At 50.1% G+C, this 20,160-nt stretch overlaps 35 non-coding genes across 35 annotated transcripts; all 35 read right to left on the reverse strand.

Annotated features, from left to right (window-relative positions):
* Window positions 1-196: 196 nt before the first annotated feature.
* Trnat-cgu (transfer RNA threonine (anticodon CGU)) lies at window positions 197-268 on the reverse strand. Its single transcript has one exon. It is a non-coding gene; the product is annotated as a tRNA-Thr (tRNA).
* A 690-nt stretch (window positions 269-958) lies between these two features.
* Trnan-guu (transfer RNA asparagine (anticodon GUU)) lies at window positions 959-1,032 on the reverse strand. Its single transcript has one exon. It is a non-coding gene; the product is annotated as a tRNA-Asn (tRNA).
* Window positions 1,033-1,365: 333 nt separating this feature from the next.
* On the reverse strand, window positions 1,366-1,437 carry Trnat-cgu (transfer RNA threonine (anticodon CGU)). The gene has a single exon. It is a non-coding gene; the product is annotated as a tRNA-Thr (tRNA).
* A 690-nt stretch (window positions 1,438-2,127) lies between these two features.
* Trnan-guu (transfer RNA asparagine (anticodon GUU)) lies at window positions 2,128-2,201 on the reverse strand. Its single transcript has one exon. It is a non-coding gene; the product is annotated as a tRNA-Asn (tRNA).
* Window positions 2,202-2,534: 333 nt separating this feature from the next.
* Trnat-cgu (transfer RNA threonine (anticodon CGU)) lies at window positions 2,535-2,606 on the reverse strand. Its single transcript has one exon. It is a non-coding gene; the product is annotated as a tRNA-Thr (tRNA).
* Window positions 2,607-3,296: 690 nt separating this feature from the next.
* On the reverse strand, window positions 3,297-3,370 carry Trnan-guu (transfer RNA asparagine (anticodon GUU)). Its single transcript has one exon. It is a non-coding gene; the product is annotated as a tRNA-Asn (tRNA).
* Window positions 3,371-3,703: 333 nt separating this feature from the next.
* Window positions 3,704-3,775, reverse strand: Trnat-cgu (transfer RNA threonine (anticodon CGU)). The gene has a single exon. It is a non-coding gene; the product is annotated as a tRNA-Thr (tRNA).
* A 690-nt stretch (window positions 3,776-4,465) lies between these two features.
* Window positions 4,466-4,539, reverse strand: Trnan-guu (transfer RNA asparagine (anticodon GUU)). Its single transcript has one exon. It is a non-coding gene; the product is annotated as a tRNA-Asn (tRNA).
* Window positions 4,540-4,873: 334 nt separating this feature from the next.
* On the reverse strand, window positions 4,874-4,945 carry Trnat-cgu (transfer RNA threonine (anticodon CGU)). The gene has a single exon. It is a non-coding gene; the product is annotated as a tRNA-Thr (tRNA).
* A 690-nt stretch (window positions 4,946-5,635) lies between these two features.
* On the reverse strand, window positions 5,636-5,709 carry Trnan-guu (transfer RNA asparagine (anticodon GUU)). Its single transcript has one exon. It is a non-coding gene; the product is annotated as a tRNA-Asn (tRNA).
* A 333-nt stretch (window positions 5,710-6,042) lies between these two features.
* On the reverse strand, window positions 6,043-6,114 carry Trnat-cgu (transfer RNA threonine (anticodon CGU)). Its single transcript has one exon. It is a non-coding gene; the product is annotated as a tRNA-Thr (tRNA).
* A 690-nt stretch (window positions 6,115-6,804) lies between these two features.
* Trnan-guu (transfer RNA asparagine (anticodon GUU)) lies at window positions 6,805-6,878 on the reverse strand. Its single transcript has one exon. It is a non-coding gene; the product is annotated as a tRNA-Asn (tRNA).
* Window positions 6,879-7,211: 333 nt separating this feature from the next.
* Window positions 7,212-7,283, reverse strand: Trnat-cgu (transfer RNA threonine (anticodon CGU)). Its single transcript has one exon. It is a non-coding gene; the product is annotated as a tRNA-Thr (tRNA).
* A 690-nt stretch (window positions 7,284-7,973) lies between these two features.
* Trnan-guu (transfer RNA asparagine (anticodon GUU)) lies at window positions 7,974-8,047 on the reverse strand. Its single transcript has one exon. It is a non-coding gene; the product is annotated as a tRNA-Asn (tRNA).
* A 333-nt stretch (window positions 8,048-8,380) lies between these two features.
* Trnat-cgu (transfer RNA threonine (anticodon CGU)) lies at window positions 8,381-8,452 on the reverse strand. The gene has a single exon. It is a non-coding gene; the product is annotated as a tRNA-Thr (tRNA).
* Window positions 8,453-9,142: 690 nt separating this feature from the next.
* Trnan-guu (transfer RNA asparagine (anticodon GUU)) lies at window positions 9,143-9,216 on the reverse strand. The gene has a single exon. It is a non-coding gene; the product is annotated as a tRNA-Asn (tRNA).
* A 333-nt stretch (window positions 9,217-9,549) lies between these two features.
* On the reverse strand, window positions 9,550-9,621 carry Trnat-cgu (transfer RNA threonine (anticodon CGU)). The gene has a single exon. It is a non-coding gene; the product is annotated as a tRNA-Thr (tRNA).
* Window positions 9,622-10,311: 690 nt separating this feature from the next.
* Window positions 10,312-10,385, reverse strand: Trnan-guu (transfer RNA asparagine (anticodon GUU)). Its single transcript has one exon. It is a non-coding gene; the product is annotated as a tRNA-Asn (tRNA).
* Window positions 10,386-10,718: 333 nt separating this feature from the next.
* Window positions 10,719-10,790, reverse strand: Trnat-cgu (transfer RNA threonine (anticodon CGU)). The gene has a single exon. It is a non-coding gene; the product is annotated as a tRNA-Thr (tRNA).
* A 690-nt stretch (window positions 10,791-11,480) lies between these two features.
* Window positions 11,481-11,554, reverse strand: Trnan-guu (transfer RNA asparagine (anticodon GUU)). The gene has a single exon. It is a non-coding gene; the product is annotated as a tRNA-Asn (tRNA).
* A 333-nt stretch (window positions 11,555-11,887) lies between these two features.
* Window positions 11,888-11,959, reverse strand: Trnat-cgu (transfer RNA threonine (anticodon CGU)). Its single transcript has one exon. It is a non-coding gene; the product is annotated as a tRNA-Thr (tRNA).
* A 690-nt stretch (window positions 11,960-12,649) lies between these two features.
* Trnan-guu (transfer RNA asparagine (anticodon GUU)) lies at window positions 12,650-12,723 on the reverse strand. Its single transcript has one exon. It is a non-coding gene; the product is annotated as a tRNA-Asn (tRNA).
* A 333-nt stretch (window positions 12,724-13,056) lies between these two features.
* On the reverse strand, window positions 13,057-13,128 carry Trnat-cgu (transfer RNA threonine (anticodon CGU)). Its single transcript has one exon. It is a non-coding gene; the product is annotated as a tRNA-Thr (tRNA).
* A 690-nt stretch (window positions 13,129-13,818) lies between these two features.
* Window positions 13,819-13,892, reverse strand: Trnan-guu (transfer RNA asparagine (anticodon GUU)). The gene has a single exon. It is a non-coding gene; the product is annotated as a tRNA-Asn (tRNA).
* A 333-nt stretch (window positions 13,893-14,225) lies between these two features.
* On the reverse strand, window positions 14,226-14,297 carry Trnat-cgu (transfer RNA threonine (anticodon CGU)). The gene has a single exon. It is a non-coding gene; the product is annotated as a tRNA-Thr (tRNA).
* A 690-nt stretch (window positions 14,298-14,987) lies between these two features.
* Trnan-guu (transfer RNA asparagine (anticodon GUU)) lies at window positions 14,988-15,061 on the reverse strand. The gene has a single exon. It is a non-coding gene; the product is annotated as a tRNA-Asn (tRNA).
* Window positions 15,062-15,394: 333 nt separating this feature from the next.
* On the reverse strand, window positions 15,395-15,466 carry Trnat-cgu (transfer RNA threonine (anticodon CGU)). Its single transcript has one exon. It is a non-coding gene; the product is annotated as a tRNA-Thr (tRNA).
* A 690-nt stretch (window positions 15,467-16,156) lies between these two features.
* Trnan-guu (transfer RNA asparagine (anticodon GUU)) lies at window positions 16,157-16,230 on the reverse strand. The gene has a single exon. It is a non-coding gene; the product is annotated as a tRNA-Asn (tRNA).
* Window positions 16,231-16,563: 333 nt separating this feature from the next.
* Trnat-cgu (transfer RNA threonine (anticodon CGU)) lies at window positions 16,564-16,635 on the reverse strand. Its single transcript has one exon. It is a non-coding gene; the product is annotated as a tRNA-Thr (tRNA).
* A 697-nt stretch (window positions 16,636-17,332) lies between these two features.
* Trnan-guu (transfer RNA asparagine (anticodon GUU)) lies at window positions 17,333-17,406 on the reverse strand. Its single transcript has one exon. It is a non-coding gene; the product is annotated as a tRNA-Asn (tRNA).
* A 333-nt stretch (window positions 17,407-17,739) lies between these two features.
* On the reverse strand, window positions 17,740-17,811 carry Trnat-cgu (transfer RNA threonine (anticodon CGU)). Its single transcript has one exon. It is a non-coding gene; the product is annotated as a tRNA-Thr (tRNA).
* Window positions 17,812-18,501: 690 nt separating this feature from the next.
* Trnan-guu (transfer RNA asparagine (anticodon GUU)) lies at window positions 18,502-18,575 on the reverse strand. Its single transcript has one exon. It is a non-coding gene; the product is annotated as a tRNA-Asn (tRNA).
* A 333-nt stretch (window positions 18,576-18,908) lies between these two features.
* Window positions 18,909-18,980, reverse strand: Trnat-cgu (transfer RNA threonine (anticodon CGU)). Its single transcript has one exon. It is a non-coding gene; the product is annotated as a tRNA-Thr (tRNA).
* Window positions 18,981-19,670: 690 nt separating this feature from the next.
* Window positions 19,671-19,744, reverse strand: Trnan-guu (transfer RNA asparagine (anticodon GUU)). The gene has a single exon. It is a non-coding gene; the product is annotated as a tRNA-Asn (tRNA).
* Window positions 19,745-20,077: 333 nt separating this feature from the next.
* Window positions 20,078-20,149, reverse strand: Trnat-cgu (transfer RNA threonine (anticodon CGU)). Its single transcript has one exon. It is a non-coding gene; the product is annotated as a tRNA-Thr (tRNA).
* Window positions 20,150-20,160: the final 11 nt, after the last annotated feature.

Here is a 20,160-nt window from a genome sequence, read left to right on the forward strand (position 1 = left end):
AATGACATCGCCAAGCATGACATTCTACTACAAAATGCATACAAAACAGTGTTCCGCCTACACATTCAGTAAACCTCTGATGCAAGTAGAGCATTCTTTATCGGTTGTAGAACTTCCCCTTCATTCAGTGCACTGCCATTTGTTAGATGCTGCTCGAGCTAGCTCTGCTCTCAGCAGCAACGTTAAAAAAAATGAATGCCTTCTGTGAGGGTCGAACTCACGACCCCTGGTTTACGAGACCAGTGCTCTACCACAGAGCTAAGAAGGCCGCAGCTTTGCCTTCGTGAGCTACTCCCGAATTGTCACGTCATCATACTGAATCTTACAGCCCTCGACCAGAAGTCGGATTTGACACACACATGCTGCTGGGGGTGTCCACCTTACCGTTTTCCAACTCTCTTCACTGTTTCACCCTTACGATCGACGACGAGCGTCAAGCCACCAAAGGTTTGCGGTCTGCGAAAAACTTGACCTAGTGCACAGCTTGTGGGATAGCGTGGCTCTACTGTGAAACGCGCCTTTCGACTCCTCTCTCCGGCTACAGTATGCTGTCGTCCACAGTGGCACTGAAGTTGCCCATTGGGCTTCATGTAAGGCGACTGCACGCCGCTCGGCCAACAGCGGCCTACTGCAGACCGACACTTAAGAGACGCCAAATGCAGATCGACATCGAGAGAGAGGCCCTGTCACATGGCACTCGCGGTGTATACGCTGAAATGAAATGTAAATAATACATCTTTTGTAGTGGTCGTCGCTCTACTGCAGTGTCACACATGCCGAATGAATAGGAAAACAGTAGAACGTCCGCATAGGGCCATGTTTTTACCTCCACTGTCACGTGGCTGAATGTGTATAAGGCTGTGTGGCATCATTCAAACACAGCCTAACTGTCACTCTAGCTGTGTATCTCTATCAAAGTGGACATATGTCATCACCTCGGTGGCGATTAAAACGATTTCGCCCCCGGGTGGGCTCGAACCACCAACCTTTCGGTTAACAGCCGAACGCGCTAGCCGATTGCGCCACGGAGGCCTTGACTTGCGGTTACTCCTGCTCTCTTTATCAATGCAACTCGTATACTTTCTGCAGGCACCTCGCAGAATGGTAGTATCTGCTTACGCCTCTTCACATGGATAACGTGCATGCACACTGTAGCGGAGCTCATTACCGAATGACATCGCCAAGCATGAAATTCTACTACAAAATGCATACAAAACAGTGTTCCGCCTACACATTCAGTAAACCTCTGATGCAAGTAGAGCATTCTTTATCGGTTGTAGAACTTCCCCTTCATTCAGTGCACTGCCATTTGTTAGATGCTGCTCGGGCTAGCTCTGCTCTCAGCAGCAACGTTAAAAAAATGAATGCCTTCTGTGAGGGTCGAACTCACGACCCCTGGTTTACGAGACCAGTGCTCTACCACTGAGCTAAGAAGGCCGCAGCTTTGCCTTCGTGAGCTACTCCCGAATTGTCACGTCATCATACTGAATCTTACAGCCCTCGACCAGATATCGGATTTGACACACACATGCTGCTGGGGGTGTCCACCTTACCGTTTTCCAACTCTCTTCACTGTTTCACCCTTACGATCGACGACGAGCGTCAAGCCACCAAAGGTTTGCGGTCTGCGAAAAACTTGACCTAGTGCACAGCTTGTGGGATAGCGTGGCTCTACTGTGAAACGCGCCTTTCGACTCCTCTCTCCGGCTACAGTATGCTGTCGTCCACAGTGGCACTGAAGTTGCCCATTGGGCTTCATGTAAGGCGACTGCACGCCGCTCGGCCAACAGCGGCCTACTGCAGACCGACACTTAAGAGACGCCAAATGCAGATCGACATCGAGAGAGAGGCCCTGTCACATGGCACTCGCGGTGTATACGCTGAAATGAAATGTAAATAATACATCTTTTGTAGTGGTCGTCGCTCTACTGCAGTGTCACACATGCCGAATGAATAGGAAAACAGTAGAACGTCCGCATAGGGCCATGTTTTTACCTCCACTGTCACGTGGCTGAATGTGTATAAGGCTGTGTGGCATCATTCAAACACAGCCTAACTGTCACTCTAGCTGTGTATCTCTATCAAAGTGGACATATGTCATCACCTCGGTGGCGATTAAAACGATTTCGCCCCCGGGTGGGCTCGAACCACCAACCTTTCGGTTAACAGCCGAACGCGCTAGCCGATTGCGCCACGGAGGCCTTGACTTGCGGTTACTCCTGCTCTCTTTATCAATGCAACTCGTATACTTTCTGCAGGCACCTCGCAGAATGGTAGTATCTGCTTACGCCTCTTCACATGGATAACGTGCATGCACACTGTAGCGGAGCTCATTACCGAATGACATCGCCAAGCATGAAATTCTACTACAAAATGCATACAAAACAGTGTTCCGCCTACACATTCAGTAAACCTCTGATGCAAGTAGAGCATTCTTTATCGGTTGTAGAACTTCCCCTTCATTCAGTGCACTGCCATTTGTTAGATGCTGCTCGGGCTAGCTCTGCTCTCAGCAGCAACGTTAAAAAAATGAATGCCTTCTGTGAGGGTCGAACTCACGACCCCTGGTTTACGAGACCAGTGCTCTACCACTGAGCTAAGAAGGCCGCAGCTTTGCCTTCGTGAGCTACTCCCGAATTGTCACGTCATCATACTGAATCTTACAGCCCTCGACCAGATATCGGATTTGACACACACATGCTGCTGGGGGTGTCCACCTTACCGTTTTCCAAGTCTCTTCACTGTTTCACCCTTACGATCGACGACGAGCGTCAAGCCACCAAAGGTTTGCGGTCTGCGAAAAACTTGACCTAGTGCACAGCTTGTGGGATAGCGTGGCTCTACTGTGAAACGCGCCTTTCGACTCCTCTCTCCGGCTACAGTATGCTGTCGTCCACAGTGGCACTGAAGTTGCCCATTGGGCTTCATGTAAGGCGACTGCACGCCGCTCGGCCAACAGCGGCCTACTGCAGACCGACACTTAAGAGACGCCAAATGCAGATCGACATCGAGAGAGAGGCCCTGTCACATGGCACTCGCGGTGTATACGCTGAAATGAAATGTAAATAATACATCTTTTGTAGTGGTCGTCGCTCTATTGCAGTGTCACACATGCCGAATGAATAGGAAAACAGTAGAACGTCCGCATAGGGCCATGCTTTTACCTCCACTGTCACGTGGCTGAATGTGTATAACGCTGTGTGGCATCATTCAAACACAGCCAAACTGTCACTCTAGCTGTGTATCTCTATCAAAGTGGACATATGTCATCACCTCGGTGGCGATTAAAACGATTTCGCCCCCGGGTGGGCTCGAACCACCAACCTTTCGGTTAACAGCCGAACGCGCTAGCCGATTGCGCCACGGAGGCCTTGACTTGCGGTTACTCCTGCTCTCTTTATCAATGCAACTCGTATACTTTCTGCAGGCACCTCGCAGAATGGTAGTATCTGCTTACGCCTCTGCACATGGATAACGTGCATGCACACTGTAGCGGAGCTCATTACCGAATGATATCGCCAAGCATGACGTTCTACTACAAAATGCATACAAAACAGTGTTCCGCCTACACATTCAGTAAACCTCTGATGCAAGTAGAGCATTCTTTATCGGTTGTAGAACTTCCCCTTCATTCAGTGCACTGCCATTTGTTAGATGCTGCTCGAGCTAGCTCTGCTCTCAGCAGCAACGTTAAAAAAATGAATGCCTTCTGTGAGGGTCGAACTCACGACCCCTGGTTTACGAGACCAGTGCTCTACCACTGAGCTAAGAAGGCCGCAGCTTTGCCTTCGTGAGCTACTCCCGAATTGTCACGTCATCATACTGAATCTTACAGCCCTCGACCAGATATCGGATTTGACACACACATGCTGCTGGGGGTGTCCACCTTACCGTTTTCCAAGTCTCTTCACTGTTTCACCCTTACGATCGACGACGAGCGTCAAGCCACCAAAGGTTTGCGGTCTGCGAAAAACTTGACCTAGTGCACAGCTGGTGGGATAGCGTGGCTCTACTGTAAGACGCGCCTTTCGACTCCTCTCTCCGGCTACAGTATGCTGTCGTCCACAGTGGCACTGAAGTTGCCCATTGGGCTTCATGTAAGGCGACTGCACGCCGCTCGGCCAACAGCGGCCTACTGCAGACCGACACTTAAGAGACGCCAAATGCAGATCGACATCGAGAGAGAGGCCCTGTCACATGGCACTCGCGGTGTATACGCTGAAATGAAATGTAAATAATACATCTTTTGTAGTGGTCGTCGCTCTATTGCAGTGTCACACATGCCGAATGAATAGGAAAACAGTAGAACGTCCGCATAGGGCCATGCTTTTACCTCCACTGTCACGTGGCTGAATGTGTATAACGCTGTGTGGCATCATTCAAACACAGCCAAACTGTCACTCTAGCTGTGTATCTCTATCAAAGTGGACATATGTCTTCACCTCGGTGGCGATTAAAACGATTTCGCCCCCGGGTGGGCTCGAACCACCAACCTTTCGGTTAACAGCCGAACGCGCTAGCCGATTGCGCCACGGAGGCCTTGACTTGCGGTCACTCCTGCTCTCTTTATCAATGCAACTCGTATACTTTCTGCAGGCACCTCGCAGAATGGTAGTATCTGCTTACGCCTCTTCACATGGAAAACGTGCATGCACACTGTAGCGGAGCTCATTAACGAATGACATCGCCAAGCATGACATTCTACTACAAAATGCATACAAAACAGTGTTCCGCCTACACATTCAGTAAACCTCTGATGCAAGTAGAGCATTCTTTATCGGTTGTAGAACTTCCCCTTCATTCAGTGCACTGCCATTTGTTAGATGCTGCTCGAGCTAGCTCTGCTCTCAGCAGCAACGTTAAAAAAAATGAATGCCTTCTGTGAGGGTCGAACTCACGACCCCTGGTTTACGAGACCAGTGCTCTACCACAGAGCTAAGAAGGCCGCAGCTTTGCCTTCGTGAGCTACTCCCGAATTGTCACGTCATCATACTGAATCTTACAGCCCTCGACCAGAAGTCGGATTTGACACACACATGCTGCTGGGGGTGTCCACCTTACCGTTTTCCAACTCTCTTCACTGTTTCACCCTTACGATCGACGACGAGCGTCAAGCCACCAAAGGTTTGCGGTCTGCGAAAAACTTGACCTAGTGCACAGCTTGTGGGATAGCGTGGCTCTACTGTGAAACGCGCCTTTCGACTCCTCTCTCCGGCTACAGTATGCTGTCGTCCACAGTGGCACTGAAGTTGCCCATTGGGCTTCATGTAAGGCGACTGCACGCCGCTCGGCCAACAGCGGCCTACTGCAGACCGACACTTAAGAGACGCCAAATGCAGATCGACATCGAGAGAGAGGCCCTGTCACATGGCACTCGCGGTGTATACGCTGAAATGAAATGTAAATAATACATCTTTTGTAGTGGTCGTCGCTCTACTGCAGTGTCACACATGCCGAATGAATAGGAAAACAGTAGAACGTCCGCATAGGGCCATGTTTTTACCTCCACTGTCACGTGGCTGAATGTGTATAAGGCTGTGTGGCATCATTCAAACACAGCCTAACTGTCACTCTAGCTGTGTATCTCTATCAAAGTGGACATATGTCATCACCTCGGTGGCGATTAAAACGATTTCGCCCCCGGGTGGGCTCGAACCACCAACCTTTCGGTTAACAGCCGAACGCGCTAGCCGATTGCGCCACGGAGGCCTTGACTTGCGGTTACTCCTGCTCTCTTTATCAATGCAACTCGTATACTTTCTGCAGGCACCTCGCAGAATGGTAGTATCTGCTTACGCCTCTTCACATGGATAACGTGCATGCACACTGTAGCGGAGCTCATTACCGAATGACATCGCCAAGCATGAAATTCTACTACAAAATGCATACAAAACAGTGTTCCGCCTACACATTCAGTAAACCTCTGATGCAAGTAGAGCATTCTTTATCGGTTGTAGAACTTCCCCTTCATTCAGTGCACTGCCATTTGTTAGATGCTGCTCGAGCTAGCTCTGCTCTCAGCAGCAACGTTAAAAAAATGAATGCCTTCTGTGAGGGTCGAACTCACGACCCCTAGTTTACGAGACCAGTGCTCTACCACTGAGCTAAGAAGGCCGCAGCTTTGCCTTCGTGAGCTACTCCCGAATTGTCACGTCATCATACTGAATCTTACAGCCCTCGACCAGATATCGGATTTGACACACACATGCTGCTGGGGGTGTCCACCTTACCGTTTTCCAAGTCTCTTCACTGTTTCACCCTTACGATCGACGACGAGCGTCAAGCCACCAAAGGTTTGCGGTCTGCGAAAAACTTGACCTAGTGCACAGCTTGTGGGATAGCGTGGCTCTACTGTGAAACGCGCCTTTCGACTCCTCTCTCCGGCTACAGTATGCTGTCGTCCACAGTGGCACTGAAGTTGCCCATTGGGCTTCATGTAAGGCGACTGCACGCCGCTCGGCCAACAGCGGCCTACTGCAGACCGACACTTAAGAGACGCCAAATGCAGATCGACATCGAGAGAGAGGCCCTGTCACATGGCACTCGCGGTGTATACGCTGAAATGAAATGTAAATAATACATCTTTTGTAGTGGTCGTCGCTCTACTGCAGTGTCACACATGCCGAATGAATAGGAAAACAGTAGAACGTCCGCATAGGGCCATGTTTTTACCTCCACTGTCACGTGGCTGAATGTGTATAAGGCTGTGTGGCATCATTCAAACACAGCCTAACTGTCACTCTAGCTGTGTATCTCTATCAAAGTGGACATATGTCATCACCTCGGTGGCGATTAAAACGATTTCGCCCCCGGGTGGGCTCGAACCACCAACCTTTCGGTTAACAGCCGAACGCGCTAGCCGATTGCGCCACGGAGGCCTTGACTTGCGGTTACTCCTGCTCTCTTTATCAATGCAACTCGTATACTTTCTGCAGGCACCTCGCAGAATGGTAGTATCTGCTTACGCCTCTTCACATGGATAACGTGCATGCACACTGTAGCGGAGCTCATTACCGAATGACATCGCCAAGCATGACATTCTACTACAAAATGCATACAAAACAGTGTTCCGCCTACACATTCAGTAAACCTCTGATGCAAGTAGAGCATTCTTTATCGGTTGTAGAACTTCCCCTTCATTCAGTGCACTGCCATTTGTTAGATGCTGCTCGAGCTAGCTCTGCTCTCAGCAGCAACGTTAAAAAAATGAATGCCTTCTGTGAGGGTCGAACTCACGACCCCTGGTTTACGAGACCAGTGCTCTACCACTGAGCTAAGAAGGCCGCAGCTTTGCCTTCGTGAGCTACTCCCGAATTGTCACGTCATCATACTGAATCTTACAGCCCTCGACCAGATATCGGATTTGACACACACATGCTCCTGGGGGTGTCCACCTTACCGTTTTCCAACTCTCTTCACTGTTTCACCCTTACGATCGACGACGAGCGTCAAGCCACCAAAGGTTTGCGGTCTGCGAAAAACTTGACCTAGTGCACAGCTTGTGGGATAGCGTGGCTCTACTGTGAAACGCGCCTTTCGACTCCTCTCTCCGGCTACAGTATGCTGTCGTCCACAGTGGCACTGAAGTTGCCCATTGGGCTTCATGTAAGGCGACTGCACGCCGCTCGGCCAACAGCGGCCTACTGCAGACCGACACTTAAGAGACGCCAAATGCAGATCGACATCGAGAGAGAGGCCCTGTCACATGGCACTCGCGGTGTATACGCTGAAATGAAATGTAAATAATACATCTTTTGTAGTGGTCGTCGCTCTACTGCAGTGTCACACATGCCGAATGAATAGGAAAACAGTAGAACGTCCGCATAGGGCCATGTTTTTACCTCCACTGTCACGTGGCTGAATGTGTATAAGGCTGTGTGGCATCATTCAAACACAGCCAAACTGTCACTCTAGCTGTGTATCTCTATCAAAGTGGACATATGTCATCACCTCGGTGGCGATTAAAACGATTTCGCCCCCGGGTGGGCTCGAACCACCAACCTTTCGGTTAACAGCCGAACGCGCTAGCCGATTGCGCCACGGAGGCCTTGACTTGCGGTTACTCCTGCTCTCTTTATCAATGCAACTCGTATACTTTCTGCAGGCACCTCGCAGAATGGTAGTATCTGCTTACGCCTCTTCACATGGATAACGTGCATGCACACTGTAGCGGAGCTCATTACCGAATGACATCGCCAAGCATGACATTCTACTACAAAATGCATACAAAACAGTGTTCCGCCTACACATTCAGTAAACCTCTGATGCAAGTAGAGCATTCTTTATCGGTTGTAGAACTTCCCCTTCATTCAGTGCACTGCCATTTGTTAGATGCTGCTCGAGCTAGCTCTGCTCTCAGCAGCAACGTTAAAAAAATGAATGCCTTCTGTGAGGGTCGAACTCACGACCCCTGGTTTACGAGACCAGTGCTCTACCACTGAGCTAAGAAGGCCGCAGCTTTGCCTTCGTGAGCTACTCCCGAATTGTCACGTCATCATACTGAATCTTACAGCCCTCGACCAGATATCGGATTTGACGCACACATGCTGCTGGGGGTGTCCACCTTACCGTTTTCCAAGTCTCTTCACTGTTTCACCCTTACGATCGACGACGAGCGTCAAGCCACCAAAGGTTTGCGGTCTGCGAAAAACTTGACCTAGTGCACAGCTTGTGGGATAGCGTGGCTCTACTGTGAAACGCGCCTTTCGACTCCTCTCTCCGGCTACAGTATGCTGTCGTCCACAGTGGCACTGAAGTTGCCCATTGGGCTTCATGTAAGGCGACTGCACGCCGCTCGGCCAACAGCGGCCTACTGCAGACCGACACTTAAGAGACGCCAAATGCAGATCGACATCGAGAGAGAGGCCCTGTCACATGGCACTCGCGGTGTATACGCTGAAATGAAATGTAAATAATACATCTTTTGTAGTGGTCGTCGCTCTACTGCAGTGTCACACATGCCGAATGAATAGGAAAACAGTAGAACGTCCGCATAGGGCCATGTTTTTACCTCCACTGTCACGTGGCTGAATGTGTATAAGGGTGTGTGGCATCATTCAAACACAGCCAAACTGTCACTCTAGCTGTGTATCTCTATCAAAGTGGACATATGTCTTCACCTCGGTGGCGATTAAAACGATTTCGCCCCCGGGTGGGCTCGAACCACCAACCTTTCGGTTAACAGCCGAACGCGCTAGCCGATTGCGCCACGGAGGCCTTGACTTGCGGTCACTCCTGCTCTCTTTATCAATGCAACTCGTATACTTTCTGCAGGCACCTCGCAGAATGGTAGTATCTGCTTACGCCTCTTCACATGGAAAACGTGCATGCACACTGTAGCGGAGCTCATTAACGAATGACATCGCCAAGCATGACATTCTACTACAAAATGCATACAAAACAGTGTTCCGCCTACACATTCAGTAAACCTCTGATGCAAGTAGAGCATTCTTTATCGGTTGTAGAACTTCCCCTTCATTCAGTGCACTGCCATTTGTTAGATGCTGCTCGAGCTAGCTCTGCTCTCAGCAGCAACGTTAAAAAAATGAATGCCTTCTGTGAGGGTCGAACTCACGACCCCTGGTTTACGAGACCAGTGCTCTACCACTGAGCTAAGAAGGCCGCAGCTTTGCCTTCGTGAGCTACTCCCGAATTCTCACGTCATCATACTGAATCTTACAGCCCTCGACCAGATATCGGATTTGACACACACATGCTGCTGGGGGTGTCCACCTTACCGTTTTCCAACTCTCTTCACTGTTTCACCCTTACGATCGACGACGAGCGTCAAGCCACCAAAGGTTTGCGGTCTGCGAAAAACTTGACCTAGTGCACAGCTTGTGGGATAGCGTGGCTCTACTGTGAAACGCGCCTTTCGACTCCTCTCTCCGGCTACAGTATGCTGTCGTCCACAGTGGCACTGAAGTTGCCCATTGGGCTTCATGTAAGGCGACTGCACGCCGCTCGGCCAACAGCGGCCTACTGCAGACCGACACTTAAGAGACGCCAAATGCAGATCGACATCGAGAGAGAGGCCCTGTCACATGGCACTCGCGGTGTATACGCTGAAATGAAATGTAAATAATACATCTTTTGTAGTGGTCGTCGCTCTACTGCAGTGTCACACATGCCGAATGAATAGGAAAACAGTAGAACGTCCGCATAGGGCCATGTTTTTACCTCCACTGTCACGTGGCTGAATGTGTATAAGGCTGTGTGGCATCATTCAAACACAGCCTAACTGTCACTCTAGCTGTGTATCTCTATCAAAGTGGACATATGTCATCACCTCGGTGGCGATTAAAACGATTTCGCCCCCGGGTGGGCTCGAACCACCAACCTTTCGGTTAACAGCCGAACGCGCTAGCCGATTGCGCCACGGAGGCCTTGACTTGCGGTTACTCCTGCTCTCTTTATCAATGCAACTCGTATACTTTCTGCAGGCACCTCGCAGAATGGTAGTATCTGCTTACGCCTCTTCACATGGATAACGTGCATGCACACTGTAGCGGAGCTCATTACCGAATGACATCGCCAAGCATGACATTCTACTACAAAATGCATACAAAACAGTGTTCCGCCTACACATTCAGTAAACCTCTGATGCAAGTAGAGCATTCTTTATCGGTTGTAGAACTTCCCCTTCATTCAGTGCACTGCCATTTGTTAGATGCTGCTCGAGCTAGCTCTGCTCTCAGCAGCAACGTTAAAAAAATGAATGCCTTCTGTGAGGGTCGAACTCACGACCCCTGGTTTACGAGACCAGTGCTCTACCACTGAGCTAAGAAGGCCGCAGCTTTGCCTTCGTGAGCTACTCCCGAATTGTCACGTCATCATACTGAATCTTACAGCCCTCGACCAGATATCGGATTTGACACACACATGCTCCTGGGGGTGTCCACCTTACCGTTTTCCAACTCTCTTCACTGTTTCACCCTTACGATCGACGACGAGCGTCAAGCCACCAAAGGTTTGCGGTCTGCGAAAAACTTGACCTAGTGCACAGCTTGTGGGATAGCGTGGCTCTACTGTGAAACGCGCCTTTCGACTCCTCTCTCCGGCTACAGTATGCTGTCGTCCACAGTGGCACTGAAGTTGCCCATTGGGCTTCATGTAAGGCGACTGCACGCCGCTCGGCCAACAGCGGCCTACTGCAGACCGACACTTAAGAGACGCCAAATGCAGATCGACATCGAGAGAGAGGCCCTGTCACATGGCACTCGCGGTGTATACGCTGAAATGAAATGTAAATAATACATCTTTTGTAGTGGTCGTCGCTCTACTGCAGTGTCACACATGCCGAATGAATAGGAAAACAGTAGAACGTCCGCATAGGGCCATGTTTTTACCTCCACTGTCACGTGGCTGAATGTGTATAAGGGTGTGTGGCATCATTCAAACACAGCCAAACTGTCACTCTAGCTGTGTATCTCTATCAAAGTGGACATATGTCATCACCTCGGTGGCGATTAAAACGATTTCGCCCCCGGGTGGGCTCGAACCACCAACCTTTCGGTTAACAGCCGAACGCGCTAGCCGATTGCGCCACGGAGGCCTTGACTTGCGGTTACTCCTGCTCTCTTTATCAATGCAACTCGTATACTTTCTGCAGGCACCTCGCAGAATGGTAGTATCTGCTTACGCCTCTTCACATGGATAACGTGCATGCACACTGTAGCGGAGCTCATTACCGAATGACATCGCCAAGCATGACATTCTACTACAAAATGCATACAAAACAGTGTTCCGCCTACACATTCAGTAAACCTCTGATGCAAGTAGAGCATTCTTTATCGGTTGTAGAACTTCCCCTTCATTCAGTGCACTGCCATTTGTTAGATGCTGCTCGAGCTAGCTCTGCTCTCAGCAGCAACGTTAAAAAAATGAATGCCTTCTGTGAGGGTCGAACTCACGACCCCTGGTTTACGAGACCAGTGCTCTACCACTGAGCTAAGAAGGCCGCAGCTTTGCCTTCGTGAGCTACTCCCGAATTGTCACGTCATCATACTGAATCTTACAGCCCTCGACCAGATATCGGATTTGACGCACACATGCTGCTGGGGGTGTCCACCTTACCGTTTTCCAAGTCTCTTCACTGTTTCACCCTTACGATCGACGACGAGCGTCAAGCCACCAAAGGTTTGCGGTCTGCGAAAAACTTGACCTAGTGCACAGCTTGTGGGATAGCGTGGCTCTACTGTGAAACGCGCCTTTCGACTCCTCTCTCCGGCTACAGTATGCTGTCGTCCACAGTGGCACTGAAGTTGCCCATTGGGCTTCATGTAAGGCGACTGCACGCCGCTCGGCCAACAGCGGCCTACTGCAGACCGACACTTAAGAGACGCCAAATGCAGATCGACATCGAGAGAGAGGCCCTGTCACATGGCACTCGCGGTGTATACGCTGAAATGAAATGTAAATAATACATCTTTTGTAGTGGTCGTCGCTCTACTGCAGTGTCACACATGCCGAATGAATAGGAAAACAGTAGAACGTCCGCATAGGGCCATGTTTTTACCTCCACTGTCACGTGGCTGAATGTGTATAAGGGTGTGTGGCATCATTCAAACACAGCCAAACTGTCACTCTAGCTGTGTATCTCTATCAAAGTGGACATATGTCTTCACCTCGGTGGCGATTAAAACGATTTCGCCCCCGGGTGGGCTCGAACCACCAACCTTTCGGTTAACAGCCGAACGCGCTAGCCGATTGCGCCACGGAGGCCTTGACTTGCGGTTACTCCTGCTCTCTTTATCAATGCAACTCGTATACTTTCTGCAGGCACCTCGCAGAATGGTAGTATCTGCTTACGCCTCTTCACATGGAAAACGTGCATGCACACTGTAGCGGAGCTCATTAACGAATGACATCGCCAAGCATGACATTCTACTACAAAATGCATACAAAACAGTGTTCCGCCTACACATTCAGTAAACCTCTGATGCAAGTAGAGCATTCTTTATCGGTTGTAGAACTTCCCCTTCATTCAGTGCACTGCCATTTGTTAGATGCTGCTCGAGCTAGCTCTGCTCTCAGCAGCAACGTTAAAAAAATGAATGCCTTCTGTGAGGGTCGAACTCACGACCCCTGGTTTACGAGACCAGTGCTCTACCACTGAGCTAAGAAGGCCGCAGCTTTGCCTTCGTGAGCTACTCCCGAATTCTCACGTCATCATACTGAATCTTACAGCCCTCGACCAGATATCGGATTTGACACACACATGCTGCTGGGGGTGTCCACCTTACCGTTTTCCAACTCTCTTCACTGTTTCACCCTTACGATCGACGACGAGCGTCAAGCCACCAAAGGTTTGCGGTCTGCGAAAAACTTGACCTAGTGCACAGCTTGTGGGATAGCGTGGCTCTACTGTGAAACGCGCCTTTCGACTCCTCTCTCCGGCTACAGTATGCTGTCGTCCACAGTGGCACTGAAGTTGCCCATTGGGCTTCATGTAAGGCGACTGCACGCCGCTCGGCCAACAGCGGCCTACTGCAGACCGACACTTAAGAGACGCCAAATGCAGATCGACATCGAGAGAGAGGCCCTGTCACATGGCACTCGCGGTGTATACGCTGAAATGAAATGTAAATAATACATCTTTTGTAGTGGTCGTCGCTCTACTGCAGTGTCACACATGCCGAATGAATAGGAAAACAGTAGAACGTCCGCATAGGGCCATGTTTTTACCTCCACTGTCACGTGGCTGAATGTGTATAAGGGTGTGTGGCATCATTCAAACACAGCCAAACTGTCACTCTAGCTGTGTATCTCTATCAAAGTGGACATATGTCTTCACCTCGGTGGCGATTAAAACGATTTCGCCCCCGGGTGGGCTCGAACCACCAACCTTTCGGTTAACAGCCGAACGCGCTAGCCGATTGCGCCACGGAGGCCTTGACTTGCGGTCACTCCTGCTCTCTTTATCAATGCAACTCGTATACTTTCTGCAGGCACCTCGCAGAATGGTAGTATCTGCTTACGCCTCTTCACATGGAAAACGTGCATGCACACTGTAGCGGAGCTCATTAACGAATGACATCGCCAAGCATGACATTCTACTACAAAATGCATACAAAACAGTGTTCCGCCTACACATTCAGTAAACCTCTGATGCAAGTAGAGCATTCTTTATCGGTTGTAGAACTTCCCCTTCATTCAGTGCACTGCCATTTGTTAGATGCTGCTCGAGCTAGCTCTGCTCTCAGCAGCAACGTTAAAAAAATGAATGCCTTCTGTGAGGGTCGAACTCACGACCCCTGGTTTACGAGACCAGTGCTCTACCACTGAGCTAAGAAGGCCGCAGCTTTGCCTTCGTGAGCTACTCCCGAATTCTCACGTCATCATACTGAATCTTACAGCCCTCGACCAGATATCGGATTTGACACACACATGCTGCTGGGGGTGTCCACCTTACCGTTTTCCAACTCTCTTCACTGTTTCACCCTTACGATCGACGACGAGCGTCAAGCCACCAAAGGTTTGCGGTCTGCGAAAAACTTGACCTAGTGCACAGCTTGTGGGATAGCGTGGCTCTACTGTGAAACGCGCCTTTCGACTCCTCTCTCCGGCTACAGTATGCTGTCGTCCACAGTGGCACTGAAGTTGCCCATTGGGCTTCATGTAAGGCGACTGCACGCCGCTCGGCCAACAGCGGCCTACTGCAGACCGACACTTAAGAGACGCCAAATGCAGATCGACATCGAGAGAGAGGCCCTGTCACATGGCACTCGCGGTGTATACGCTGAAATGAAATGTAAATAATACATCTTTTGTAGTGGTCGTCGCTCTACTGCAATGTCACACGTGCCGAATGAATAGGAAAACAGTAGAACGTCCGCATAGGGCCATGTTTTTACCTCCACTGTCACGTGGCTGAATGTGTATAACGCTGTGTGGCATCATTCAAACACAGCCAAACTGTCACTCTAGCTGTGTATCTCTATCAAAGTGGACATATGTCTTCACCTCGGTGGCGATTAAAACGATTTCGCCCCCGGGTGGGCTCGAACCACCAACCTTTCGGTTAACAGCCGAACGCGCTAGCCGATTGCGCCACGGAGGCCTTGACTTGCGGTCACTCCTGCTCTCTTTATCAATGCAACTCGTATACTTTCTGCAGGCACCTCGCAGAATGGTAGTATCTGCTTACGCCTCTTCACATGGATAACGTGCATGCACACTGTAGCGGAGCTCATTAACGAATGACATCGCCAAGCATGACATTCTACTACAAAATGCATACAAAACAGTGTTCCGCCTACACATTCAGTAAACCTCTGATGCAAGTAGAGCATTCTTTATCGGTTGTAGAACTTCCCCTTCATTCAGTGCACTGCCATTTGTTAGATGCTGCTCGAGCTAGCTCTGCTCTCAGCAGCAACGTTAAAAGAATGAATGCCTTCTGTGAGGGTCGAACTCACGACCCCTGGTTTACGAGACCAGTGCTCTACCACTGAGCTAAGAAGGCCGCAGCTTTGCCTTCGTGAGCTACTCCCGAATTGTCACGTCATCATACTGAATCTTACAGCCCTCGACCAGATATCGGATTTGACACACACATGCTGCTGGGGGTGTCCACCTTACCGTTTTCCAACTCTCTTCACTGTTTCATCCTTACGATCGACGACGAGCGTCAAGCCACCAAAGGTTTGCGGTCTGCGAAAAACTTGACCTAGTGCACAGCTTGTGGGATAGCGTGGCTCTACTGTGAAACGCGCCTTTCGACTCCTCTCTCCGGCTACAGTATGCTGTCGTCCACAGTGGCACTGAAGTTGCCCATTGGGCTTCATGTAAGGCGACTGCACGCCGCTCGGCCAACAGCGGCCTACTGCAGACCGACACTTAAGAGACGCCAAATGCAGATCGACATCGAGAGAGAGGCCCTGTCACATGGCACTCGCGGTGTATACGCTGAAATGAAATGTAAATAATACATCTTTTGTAGTGGTCGTCGCTCTACTGCAGTGTCACACATGCCGAATGAATAGGAAAACAGTAGAACGTCCGCATAGGGCCATGTTTTTACCTCCACTGTCACGTGGCTGAATGTGTATAAGGGTGTGTGGCATCATTCAAACACAGCCAAACTGTCACTCTAGCTGTGTATCTCTATCAAAGTGGACATATGTCTTCACCTCGGTGGCGATTAAAACGATTTCGCCCCCGGGTGGGCTCGAACCACCAACCTTTCGGTTAACAGCCGAACGCGCTAGCCGATTGCGCCACGGAGGCCTTGACTTGCGGTCACTCCTGCTCTCTTTATCAATGCAACTCGTATACTTTCTGCAGGCACCTCGCAGAATGGTAGTATCTGCTTACGCCTCTTCACATGGAAAACGTGCATGCACACTGTAGCGGAGCTCATTAACGAATGACATCGCCAAGCATGACATTCTACTACAAAATGCATACAAAACAGTGTTCCGCCTACACATTCAGTAAACCTCTGATGCAAGTAGAGCATTCTTTATCGGTTGTAGAACTTCCCCTTCATTCAGTGCACTGCCATTTGTTAGATGCTGCTCGAGCTAGCTCTGCTCTCAGCAGCAACGTTAAAAAAATGAATGCCTTCTGTGAGGGTCGAACTCACGACCCCTGGTTTACGAGACCAGTGCTCTACCACTGAGCTAAGAAGGCCGCAGCTTTGCCTTCGTGAGCTACTCCCGAATTCTCACGTCATCATACTGAATCTTACAGCCCTCGACCAGATATCGGATTTGACACACACATGCTGCTGGGGGTGTCCACCTTACCGTTTTCCAACTCTCTTCACTGTTTCACCCTTACGATCGACGACGAGCGTCAAGCCACCAAAGGTTTGCGGTCTGCGAAAAACTTGACCTAGTGCACAGCTTGTGGGATAGCGTGGCTCTACTGTGAAACGCGCCTTTCGACTCCTCTCTCCGGCTACAGTATGCTGTCGTCCACAGTGGCACTGAAGTTGCCCATTGGGCTTCATGTAAGGCGACTGCACGCCGCTCGGCCAACAGCGGCCTACTGCAGACCGACACTTAAGAGACGCCAAATGCAGATCGACATCGAGAGAGAGGCCCTGTCACATGGCACTCGCGGTGTATACGCTGAAATGAAATGTAAATAATACATCTTTTGTAGTGGTCGTCGCTCTACTGCAATGTCACACGTCACACGTGCCGAATGAATAGGAAAACAGTAGAACGTCCGCATAGGGCCATGTTTTTACCTCCACTGTCACGTGGCTGAATGTGTATAAGGGTGTGTGGCATCATTCAAACACAGCCAAACTGTCACTCTAGCTGTGTATCTCTATCAAAGTGGACATATGTCTTCACCTCGGTGGCGATTAAAACGATTTCGCCCCCGGGTGGGCTCGAACCACCAACCTTTCGGTTAACAGCCGAACGCGCTAGCCGATTGCGCCACGGAGGCCTTGACTTGCGGTCACTCCTGCTCTCTTTATCAATGCAACTCGTATACTTTCTGCAGGCACCTCGCAGAATGGTAGTATCTGCTTACGCCTCTTCACATGGAAAACGTGCATGCACACTGTAGCGGAGCTCATTAACGAATGACATCGCCAAGCATGACATTCTACTACAAAATGCATACAAAACAGTGTTCCGCCTACACATTCAGTAAACCTCTGATGCAAGTAGAGCATTCTTTATCGGTTGTAGAACTTCCCCTTCATTCAGTGCACTGCCATTTGTTAGATGCTGCTCGAGCTAGCTCTGCTCTCAGCAGCAACGTTAAAAAAATGAATGCCTTCTGTGAGGGTCGAACTCACGACCCCTGGTTTACGAGACCAGTGCTCTACCACTGAGCTAAGAAGGCCGCAGCTTTGCCTTCGTGAGCTACTCCCGAATTCTCACGTCATCATACTGAATCTTACAGCCCTCGACCAGATATCGGATTTGACACACACATGCTGCTGGGGGTGTCCACCTTACCGTTTTCCAACTCTCTTCACTGTTTCACCCTTACGATCGACGACGAGCGTCAAGCCACCAAAGGTTTGCGGTCTGCGAAAAACTTGACCTAGTGCACAGCTTGTGGGATAGCGTGGCTCTACTGTGAAACGCGCCTTTCGACTCCTCTCTCCGGCTACAGTATGCTGTCGTCCACAGTGGCACTGAAGTTGCCCATTGGGCTTCATGTAAGGCGACTGCACGCCGCTCGGCCAACAGCGGCCTACTGCAGACCGACACTTAAGAGACGCCAAATGCAGATCGACATCGAGAGAGAGGCCCTGTCACATGGCACTCGCGGTGTATACGCTGAAATGAAATGTAAATAATACATCTTTTGTAGTGGTCGTCGCTCTATTGCAGTGTCACACATGCCGAATGAATAGGAAAACAGTAGAACGTCCGCATAGGGCCATGCTTTTACCTCCACTGTCACGTGGCTGAATGTGTATAACGCTGTGTGGCATCATTCAAACACAGCCAAACTGTCACTCTAGCTGTGTATCTCTATCAAAGTGGACATATGTCTTCACCTCGGTGGCGATTAAAACGATTTCGCCCCCGGGTGGGCTCGAACCACCAACCTTTCGGTTAACAGCCGAACGCGCTAGCCGATTGCGCCACGGAGGCCTTGACTTGCGGTCACTCCTGCTCTCTTTATCAATGCAACTCGTATACTTTCTGCAGGCACCTCGCAGAATGGTAGTATCTGCTTACGCCTCTTCACATGGAAAACGTGCATGCACACTGTAGCGGAGCTCATTAACGAATGACATCGCCAAGCATGACATTCTACTACAAAATGCATACAAAACAGTGTTCCGCCTACACATTCAGTAAACCTCTGATGCAAGTAGAGCATTCTTTATCGGTTGTAGAACTTCCCCTTCATTCAGTGCACTGCCATTTGTTAGATGCTGCTCGAGCTAGCTCTGCTCTCAGCAGCAACGTTAAAAAAATGAATGCCTTCTGTGAGGGTCGAACTCACGACCCCTGGTTTACGAGACCAGTGCTCTACCACTGAGCTAAGAAGGCCGCAGCTTTGCCTTCGTGAGCTACTCCCGAATTCTCACGTCATCATACTGAATCTTACAGCCCTCGACCAGATATCGGATTTGACACACACATGCTGCTGGGGGTGTCCACCTTACCGTTTTCCAACTCTCTTCACTGTTTCACCCTTACGATCGACGACGAGCGTCAAGCCACCAAAGGTTTGCGGTCTGCGAAAAACTTGACCTAGTGCACAGCTTGTGGGATAGCGTGGCTCTACTGTGAAACGCGCCTTTCGACTCCTCTCTCCGGCTACAGTATGCTGTCGTCCACAGTGGCACTGAAGTTGCCCATTGGGCTTCATGTAAGGCGACTGCACGCCGCTCGGCCAACAGCGGCCTACTGCAGACCGACACTTAAGAGACGCCAAATGCAGATCGACATCGAGAGAGAGGCCCTGTCACATGGCACTCGCGGTGTATACGCTGAAATGAAATGTAAATAATACATCTTTTGTAGTGGTCGTCGCTCTATTGCAGTGTCACACATGCCGAATGAATAGGAAAACAGTAGAACGTCCGCATAGGGCCATGCTTTTACCTCCACTGTCACGTGGCTGAATGTGTATAACGCTGTGTGGCATCATTCAAACACAGCCAAACTGTCACTCTAGCTGTGTATCTCTATCAAAGTGGACATATGTCTTCACCTCGGTGGCGATTAAAACGATTTCGCCCCCGGGTGGGCTCGAACCACCAACCTTTCGGTTAACAGCCGAACGCGCTAGCCGATTGCGCCACGGAGGCCTTGACTTGCGGTCACTCCTGCTCTCTTTATCAATGCAACTCGTATACTTTCTGCAGGCACCTCGCAGAATGGTAGTATCTGCTTACGCCTCTTCACATGGAAAACGTGCATGCACACTGTAGCGGAGCTCATTAACGAATGACATCGCCAAGCATGACATTCTACTACAAAATGCATACAAAACAGTGTTCCGCCTACACATTCAGTAAACCTCTGATGCAAGTAGAGCATTCTTTATCGGTTGTAGAACTTCCCCTTCATTCAGTGCACTGCCATTTGTTAGATGCTGCTCGAGCTAGCTCTGCTCTCAGCAGCAACGTTAAAAAAATGAATGCCTTCTGTGAGGGTCGAACTCACGACCCCTGGTTTACGAGACCAGTGCTCTACCACTGAGCTAAGAAGGCCGCAGCTTTGC

The sequence above is a fragment of the Schistocerca cancellata genome, unplaced genomic scaffold, assembly GCF_023864275.1.
Source record: "Schistocerca cancellata isolate TAMUIC-IGC-003103 unplaced genomic scaffold, iqSchCanc2.1 HiC_scaffold_826, whole genome shotgun sequence".
Taxonomy (NCBI): domain Eukaryota; kingdom Metazoa; phylum Arthropoda; class Insecta; order Orthoptera; family Acrididae; genus Schistocerca; species Schistocerca cancellata.